This window comes from Mirounga angustirostris, unplaced genomic scaffold, assembly GCF_029215605.1.
Source record: "Mirounga angustirostris isolate CCGP_5_RB_7025 unplaced genomic scaffold, mMirAng1.0.hap1 SCAF_13, whole genome shotgun sequence".
Taxonomy (NCBI): domain Eukaryota; kingdom Metazoa; phylum Chordata; class Mammalia; order Carnivora; family Phocidae; genus Mirounga; species Mirounga angustirostris.
The window spans coordinates 90,124,974-90,132,914 of record NW_026991721.1 but is presented as its reverse complement, the minus strand read 5'-3'; positions in this window follow the sequence as shown (position 1 = coordinate 90,132,914).

Here is a 7,941-nt window from a genome sequence, read left to right as displayed (position 1 = left end):
AAGGAGAAATAATGGAAAAACTCATAGCACAATAAAAAATGAAAATATTTTGTAACATGGAATATGGAATATAATCCTACTAAAAGAAAATGCCTCAAAATGGAAACATTCTTTCCTGAACTTTACTTAGTAATCTAGGGGTAAATTTCTTTCTTTACAATTCTCTTACTTTCCAAATTCCCTAAATAAGTTTGTATTACTTCCAGACTCAGAGAAGAAAATGATCAGAATTCTTTTTTAATTGGTAGACTTTATTTTTTAGGACAGTTTTAGGCTTACAGAAAATTGAACAGATAATACAGAGAGATCCCATACACCCCTTCTTCCATACTCAGGGGTTCCTCTACTGTTAATGTCTCGCCTTAGTGAGGTGCATTCATTACAATATATGAACCAATACAGACACACTTATTAACTAAGGTCCAGTTTAGGTTAGTTTTCACTCTTTCTGGTGTACTATGAGCTTTGATAAATGCATAATGTCATATACCCACTGTTACTGTATCATCAGAGTAGTTTCACTGCCCTAAAAATACCCCGTGCTCCACCTACTCATGGCAGCCACTGATCTTTTTTGGTTTCTACGGTGATTTCTGGTCGGAACCACCCAGTATACAGCCTGTTCAGAATGGCTTCTTTCATTAACCAATATGCATTAAAGATTCTGCCATGTCTTTTCATGACTTGATACCAATTAGATCAATTTGATTGATGATGTTGTTCAGTTTGACTGTGTCCTTCCTGATTTTCAGGCTGCTGGATCTGTCGATTACTGACAGAGGGATGTTCAAGTCTTCAGCTGTAATAGTGGATTCATCCATTCCCCTTTTCAGTTCTATCAGTTTTTGCTTCATGGATTTTGATACTCTGTTTTCTGGCATGTGAACTTAAGAATTGTTACGTCTTCGGGCGCCTGAGTGGCTCAGTTGGTTAAGCGACTGCCTTCGGCTCAGGTCATGATCCTGGAGTCCCGGGATCAAGTCCCGTATCGGGCTCCCTGCTCAGCAGGGAATCTGCTTCTCCCTCTGACCCTCCTCCCTCTCATGCTCTCTGTCTCTCATTCTCTCTGTCTCAAATAAATAAATAAAATCTTTAAAAAAAAAAAAAAAGAATTGTTACGTCTTCTTGGGGGTTGACCCCTTTATCATTATGTAATTCTTTCTTTATCTCTGATAAGTTTCCTTTTGCTGAAATCTGAACTGTCTGAAATTAATACAGATACTCTAGCTTTCCTTTGATTAGTATTAGAATGGTACATCTTTCTCAAACCTTTTCCTTTAAATTGAAATTATTTATATGTTATTTGTATATTATTTATAAATTATAATATATAAGTGTATTATAAATAAGTATAATAAGTATATTATAATATAAACATAATAAATTTATATATAATATTATTTTATATAAATATTGTATATTTATAATATGGTGTTTATATTTTATATTATTTATAATAATTATATTATTTACATTGTATCTTTAAATATTTTATTTTATTTATTGTTTATTTTATTATGTTATGTTAATCACCATACATTACATCATTAGTTTTTGATGTAGTGTTCCATGATTCATTGTTTGTGTATAACACCCAGTGCTCCATTCAGTACTTACCCTCTTTAATAACCATCACCAGGCTAACCCATCCCATCACCCTCCTCCCCTCTAGAACCCTCAGTTTGTTTCTCAGAGTTCATAGTCTCTCAGGGTTCGTCTGTCCCACCGATTTCCCCCCTTCATTTCTCCCTTCCTACTATCTACTTTTTTTTTTTTAATAAAATGTATTATTTGTTTCAGAGGTACAGGTCTGTGATTCAACAGTCTTACACAATTCACAGCGCTCACCATAGCACACACCCTCCCCAATGTCTATCACCCAGCCACCCCATTCCTCCCACCCCCCACCACTCCAGCAAGCCTCAGTTTGTTTCCTGAGATTAAGAATGCCTCATATCAGTGAGGTCATATGATACATGTCTTTCTCTGATTGACTTATTTTGCTCAGCATAATACCCTCCAGTTCTATCCACGTCGTTGCAAATGGCAAGATTTCATTCCTTTTGATGGCTGCATAATATTCCATTGTATATATACACCACTTCTTTATCCATTCATCTGTCAAAGGACATCTTGGCTCTTTCCATAGATTGGCTATTGTGGACATTGCTGCTATAAACATCGGGGTACACGTACCCCTTCAGATCCCTACATTTGTATCTTTGGGGTAAATACCTAGTAGTGCAATTGCTGGGTCATAGGCCAGCTCTATTTTCAACTTTTTGAGGAACCTCCATACTGTTTTCCAGAGTGGCTGCACCAGCTTGCATTCCCACCAACAGTATAGGAGGGTTCCCCTTTCTCCGCATCCCCGCCAACATCTGTCATTTCCTGCCTTGTTGATTTTAGCCATTCTGACTGGTGTGAAGTGGTATCTCTTTTTTTTTTTTTAAGATTTTTTTTTTTTTAATTTATTTATTTGACAGAGAGAGAGATAGCGAGAGAGGGAACACAAGCCGGGGGAGTGGGAGAGGGAGAAGCAGGCTTCCCGCGGAGCAGGGAGCCCGATGTGGGCCTTGATCCCAGGACCCCGGGATCATGACCAGAGCCGAAGGCAGACGCTTAACGACTGAGCCACCCAGGCGCCCTGAGATGGTATCTCGTTGAGGTTTTTATTTGGATTTCCCTGATGCTGAGCAATGTTGAGCACTTTTTCATGTGTCTGTTGGCCATTTGGATGTCTTCTTTGGAAAAATGTCTGTTCATATCTTCTGCCCATTTCTTGGTTGGATCATTTGTTCTTTGGGTGTTGAGTTTAAGAAGTTCTTTATAGCTTTTGGATACTAGCCCTTTATCTGATATGTCATTTGCAAATATCTTCTCCCATTCTGTCGGTTGTCTTTTGGTTTTGTTGACTGTTTCTTTTGCTGTGCAAAAGCTTTTTATCTTGATGAGATCCCAATAGTTCATTTTTGCCCTTGCTTCCCTTGCTGTTGGTGATGTTTCTAGGAAGAAGTTGCTGCAGCTGAGGTCGAAGAGGTTGCCTGTGTTCTTCTTTAGGATTTTGATGGACTCCTGTCTCACATTGAGGTCTTTCAACCATTTGGAGTCTATTTTTGTGTGTGGTGTAAGGAAATGGTCCAGTTTCATTCTTCTGCATGTGGCTATCCAATTTTCCCAACACCATTTGTTGAAGAGACTGTCTTTTTTCCACTGGACATTCTTTCCTGCTTTGTCAAAGATTAGTTGACCATAGAGTTGAGGGTCCATTTCTGGGCTCTCTATTCTGTTCCACTGATCTATGTGTCTGTTTTTGTGCCAGTACCATACTGTCTTGATGATGACAGCTTTGTAATAAAGCTGGAAGTCCGGAATTGTGATGCCGCCAGCTTGGCTTTTCTTTTTCAACATTCCTCTGGCTATTCGGGGTCTTTTCTGGTTCCATACAAACTTTAGGATTACTTGTTCCATTTCTTTGAAAAAAGTGGATGGTATTTTGATAGGAATTGCATTGAATGTGTAGATTGCTCTAGGTAGCATTGACATCTTCACAATATTTGTTCTTCCAATCCATGAGCATGGAACGTTTTTCCATTTCTTTGTGTCTTCCTCAATTTCTTTCATGAGTATTTTTAGTTTTCTGAGTACAGATTCTTTGCCTCTTTGGTTAGATTTATTCCTAGGTATCTTATGGTTTTGGGTGCAATTGTAAATGGGATCGACTCCTTAATTTCTCTTTCTTCTGTATTGTTGTTGGTATATAGGAATGCCACTGATTTCTGTGCACTGATTTTATATCCTGCCCCTTTACTGAATTCCTGTATGAGATCTAGCAGTTTTGGGGTGGAGTCTCTTGGGTTTTCCCAAAAAGGACTTTTAATACTATGTTGAATAGCAGTGGTGATAGTGGACATCCTTGCCATGTTCCTGACCTTAGGGGGAAAGCTCTCAGTTGTTCCCTATTGAGAATGATATTTGCTGTGGGTTTTTCATAGATGGCTTTTATGATATTGAGGTATGTACCCTCTATCCCTGCAGTCTGAAGAGTTTTGATCAAGAAAGGATGCTGTACTTTGTCAAATGTTCTTTGCACATCTATTGAGAGGACCATATGGTTCTTGTTCTTTCTTTTATTAATGTATTGTATCACACTAATTTATTTGAGGATATTGAACCAACCTTGCAGCCCAGGGATAAATCCCACTTGGTCATGGTGAATAATCCTTTTAATGTACTGTTGGATCCTATTGGCTAGTATTTTGGTGAGAATTTTTGCATCCATGTTCATCAGGGATATTGGTCTGTAATTCTCCTTTTTGATGGGGTCTTTGTCTGGTTTGGGGATCAAGGTAATGGTGGCCTCATAAAATGAGTTTGGAAGTTTTCCTTCCATTTCTATTTTTTGGAACAGTTTTGGAAGAATAGGTATTAATTCTTCTTGAAATGTTTGGTAGAATTCCCCTGGGAAGCCATCTAGCCCTGGGCTTTTGTTTTTTGGGAGATTTTTGATGACTGCTTCAATTTCCTTAGTGGCTATAGGTCTGTTCAGGTTTTCTATTTCTTCCTGGTTCAGTTTTGGTAATTGATACATCTCTAGGAATGCATCCATTTCTTCCAGATTATCTAATTTGCTGGCATAGAGTTGCTCATAATATGTGCTTATAATTGTTTGTATTTCTTTGGTGTTGGCTGTGATCTCTCCTCTTTCATTCATGATCTTATTTATTTGGGTCATTTCTCTTTTCTTTTTGATAAGTCTGGCCAGGGGTTTATCAATCTTGTTAATTCTTTCAAAGAACCAGCTCCTAGTTTCGTTGATCTGTTCTCCTGTTCTTTTGGTTTCTATTTCATTGATTTCTGCTCTGATCTTTATTATTTCTCTTCTCCTGCTGGGTTTAGGCTTTATTTGCTGTTCTTTCTCCAGCTCCTTTAGGTGTAGGGTTAGGTTGTGTATTTGAGACTTTTCTTGTTTCTTCTGAAAGGCTTGTATTGCTATATATTTTCCTCTTAGGACTGCCTTTGCTGCATCCCAAAGATTTTGAATAGTTGTGTTTTCATTTTCATTGGTTTCCATGAATTTTTTTTAATTCTTCTTTAATTTCCTGGTTGACCCATTCATTCTTTAGTAGGATGCTCTTTAGCCTCCATGTATTTGAGTTGTTTCTGCCTTTTCTCTTGTGATTGAGTTCTAGTTTCAAAGCACTGTGGTCTGAAAATAGGCAGGGAATGATCCCAATCTTTTGGTACCAGTTGAGACCTGATTTATGACCTAGGATGTGATCTATTCTGGAGAGTGTTCCATGGGCACTAGAGAAGAATGTGTATTCTGTTGCTTTGGGATGGAATGTTCTGAATATATCTCTGAAGTCCATTTGGTCCATTGTGTCATTTAAAGTCTTTATTTCCTTGTTGATCTTTTGCTTAGACGATCTGTCCATTTCAGTGAGGGGGGTGTTAAAGTCCCCCACTATTACTGTATTGTTGTCGATGTGTTTCTTTGCTTTTGTTATTAATTGGCTTATATAATTGGCTGCTCCCATGTTAGGGGCATTGATATTTACAATTGTTAGATCTTCTTGTTGGATAGACCCTTTAAGTAGGATATAGTGTCCTTCCTCATCTCTTATTACAGTGTTTTTTTAAAATCTAATTTGTTTGATGTAAGGATTGCCACCCCAGCTTTCTTTTGGTGTCCATTAGCATGGTAAATGGTTTTCCACCCCCTCACTTTAAATCTGGGGGTGTCTTTGGGTCTAAAATGAGTCTCTTGCAGACAGCATATCGATGGGTCTTGTTTTTTTATCCAATCTGATAACCTGTGTCTTTTGATTGGGGCATTTAGCCCATTTACATTCAGGGTAACTATTGAAAGATAGGAATTTAGTGCCATTGTATTGCCTGTAAGGTGACTGTTACTGTATATTGTCTGTGTTCCTTTCTGGTCTATGTTGCTTTTAGGCTCTCTCTTTGCTTAGAGGACCCCTTTCAATATTTCTTGTAGGGCTGGTTTCATGTTTGCAAATTCCTTTAGTTTTTGTTTGTCCTGGAAGCTTTTTATCTCTCCTTCTATTTTCAGTGACAGCCTAGCTGGATATAGTATTCTTGGCTGCAATTATTCTCATTTAGTGCTCTGAATCTATCATTCCAGTCCTTTCTGGCCTTCCAGGTCTCTGAGGATAGGTCTGTTGCCAATCTAATGTTTCTACCATTGTAGGTTACATATCTCTTCTTCCGAGCTGCTTTCAGGATTTTCTCTTTGTCTCTGAGACTCGTAAGTTTTACTATTAGAAATCGGTGTGTTGACCTATTTTTATTGATTTTGAGGGGGGTTCTCTGTGCTTCCTGGATTTTGATGCCTGTTTCCTTCCCCAAATTAGGGAAGTTCTGTGCTAGAGTTTACTCCAATATACCTTCTGCCCCTCTCTCTTTTTCTTCTTCTTCTGGGAGCCAAATTATTCTAATATTGTTTCATCTTATGGTATCACTTATCTCTCAAATTCTGCCCTCATGAACCAGGAGTTGTTTACCTCTCTTTTTCTCAGCTTCTTTATTTTCCATCATTTGGTCTTCTATATCACTAATTCTCTCTTCTGCCTCATTTATCCTAGCAGTTAGAGCCTCCATTTTTTATTGCACCTCATTAATAGCCGTTTTGATTTCGACTTGGTTAGATTTTAGTTCTTTTATTTCTCCAGAGAGGGTTTCTCTAATATCTTCCATGCTTTTTTCAAGCCCAGCTAGCATCTTTAAAATCGTCATTCTGAACTCTAGTTCCAACCTCTTACTAATATCCATATTGATTAAGTCCCTGGCAGTTGGTACTGCCTCTTGTTCTTTTTTTTGAGGTGATTTTTTCCATCTTGTCATTTTGTCTAGAGGAGAATAGATGAATGAGAGAACAAAATGCTAACAGGGTAACAGCGACCCCAGAAAAATATACACTAAACAAATCAGAAGAGACCTGAAACCGGGGGAAAGGAAAGGGAAAGAAAGAAAAAAGAAAAAGAAAAAAAAAAGAATATGATCAAATATGATCTAGTGCCACACACTAGATTTTGGGCATATTTTGATCTGTTAGAAGAAAGTACCTCCCAAAATTTCAAAGAAAGAAAAACTTATATATGTACAAAAATAAGGGTTAATACAATGAAGGGATGGAATATGACTGTAAAGATGAAAATTATAAAAGATTTTATAAAAGGAATTGATAAGAAGTTGGTTGAAAAAAGGAAGAAGAGGAATTTAGAAAAGGGGGGAGAGAATGCGATCAGGCAGGAGACTAGAACAAAGCCATACACTAGAGATTTAGGGTATATTTTGGTCTGTTAGAAGAAACTGTATCCCAAAATTTTAAAGCAAGAACAACTTATAGGGCGCCTGGGTGGCTCAGATGGTTAAGCGTCTGCCTTCGGCTCAGGTTATGATCTCGGGGTCCTGGGATCGAGTCCCACATCTGGCTCCTTGCTCAGCAGGAAGCCGGCTTCTCCCTCCCCCACTCCCCCTGCTTGTGTTCCCTCTCTCGGTGTCTCTCTCTCTGTCAAATAAATAAATAAAATCTTTAAAAAAAAAAAAAAAAGAACAACTTATATATATACTAAAAATTAGGTTAACTACTATTAAGGGATAGAATATGACTCTAAAAATGAAAAATAAAAAAGATTTTTAAAAAAGGGATTGATAAGATACTGGTTGGAAAAGGGAAAAAGAAAAATTCAAAAAAAAAAAAGAAAAAGAAAAAGAAAGAAAATTTTAAAAATTAACTTTGAAAGACTAAAGAATCATGGTAAAAAAGCCATGAATTCTATGTGCATTATTCCCCTAGCGCTGGAGTTCTGCCGTTCTCATTGATTGGTAAACTTGGTCTTGACTGGCTGTTCTTGCTGATCTTCTGGGGGAGGGGCCTGTTGCCATGGTTTCCAAATGTCTTTGCCAGAGGCGGAA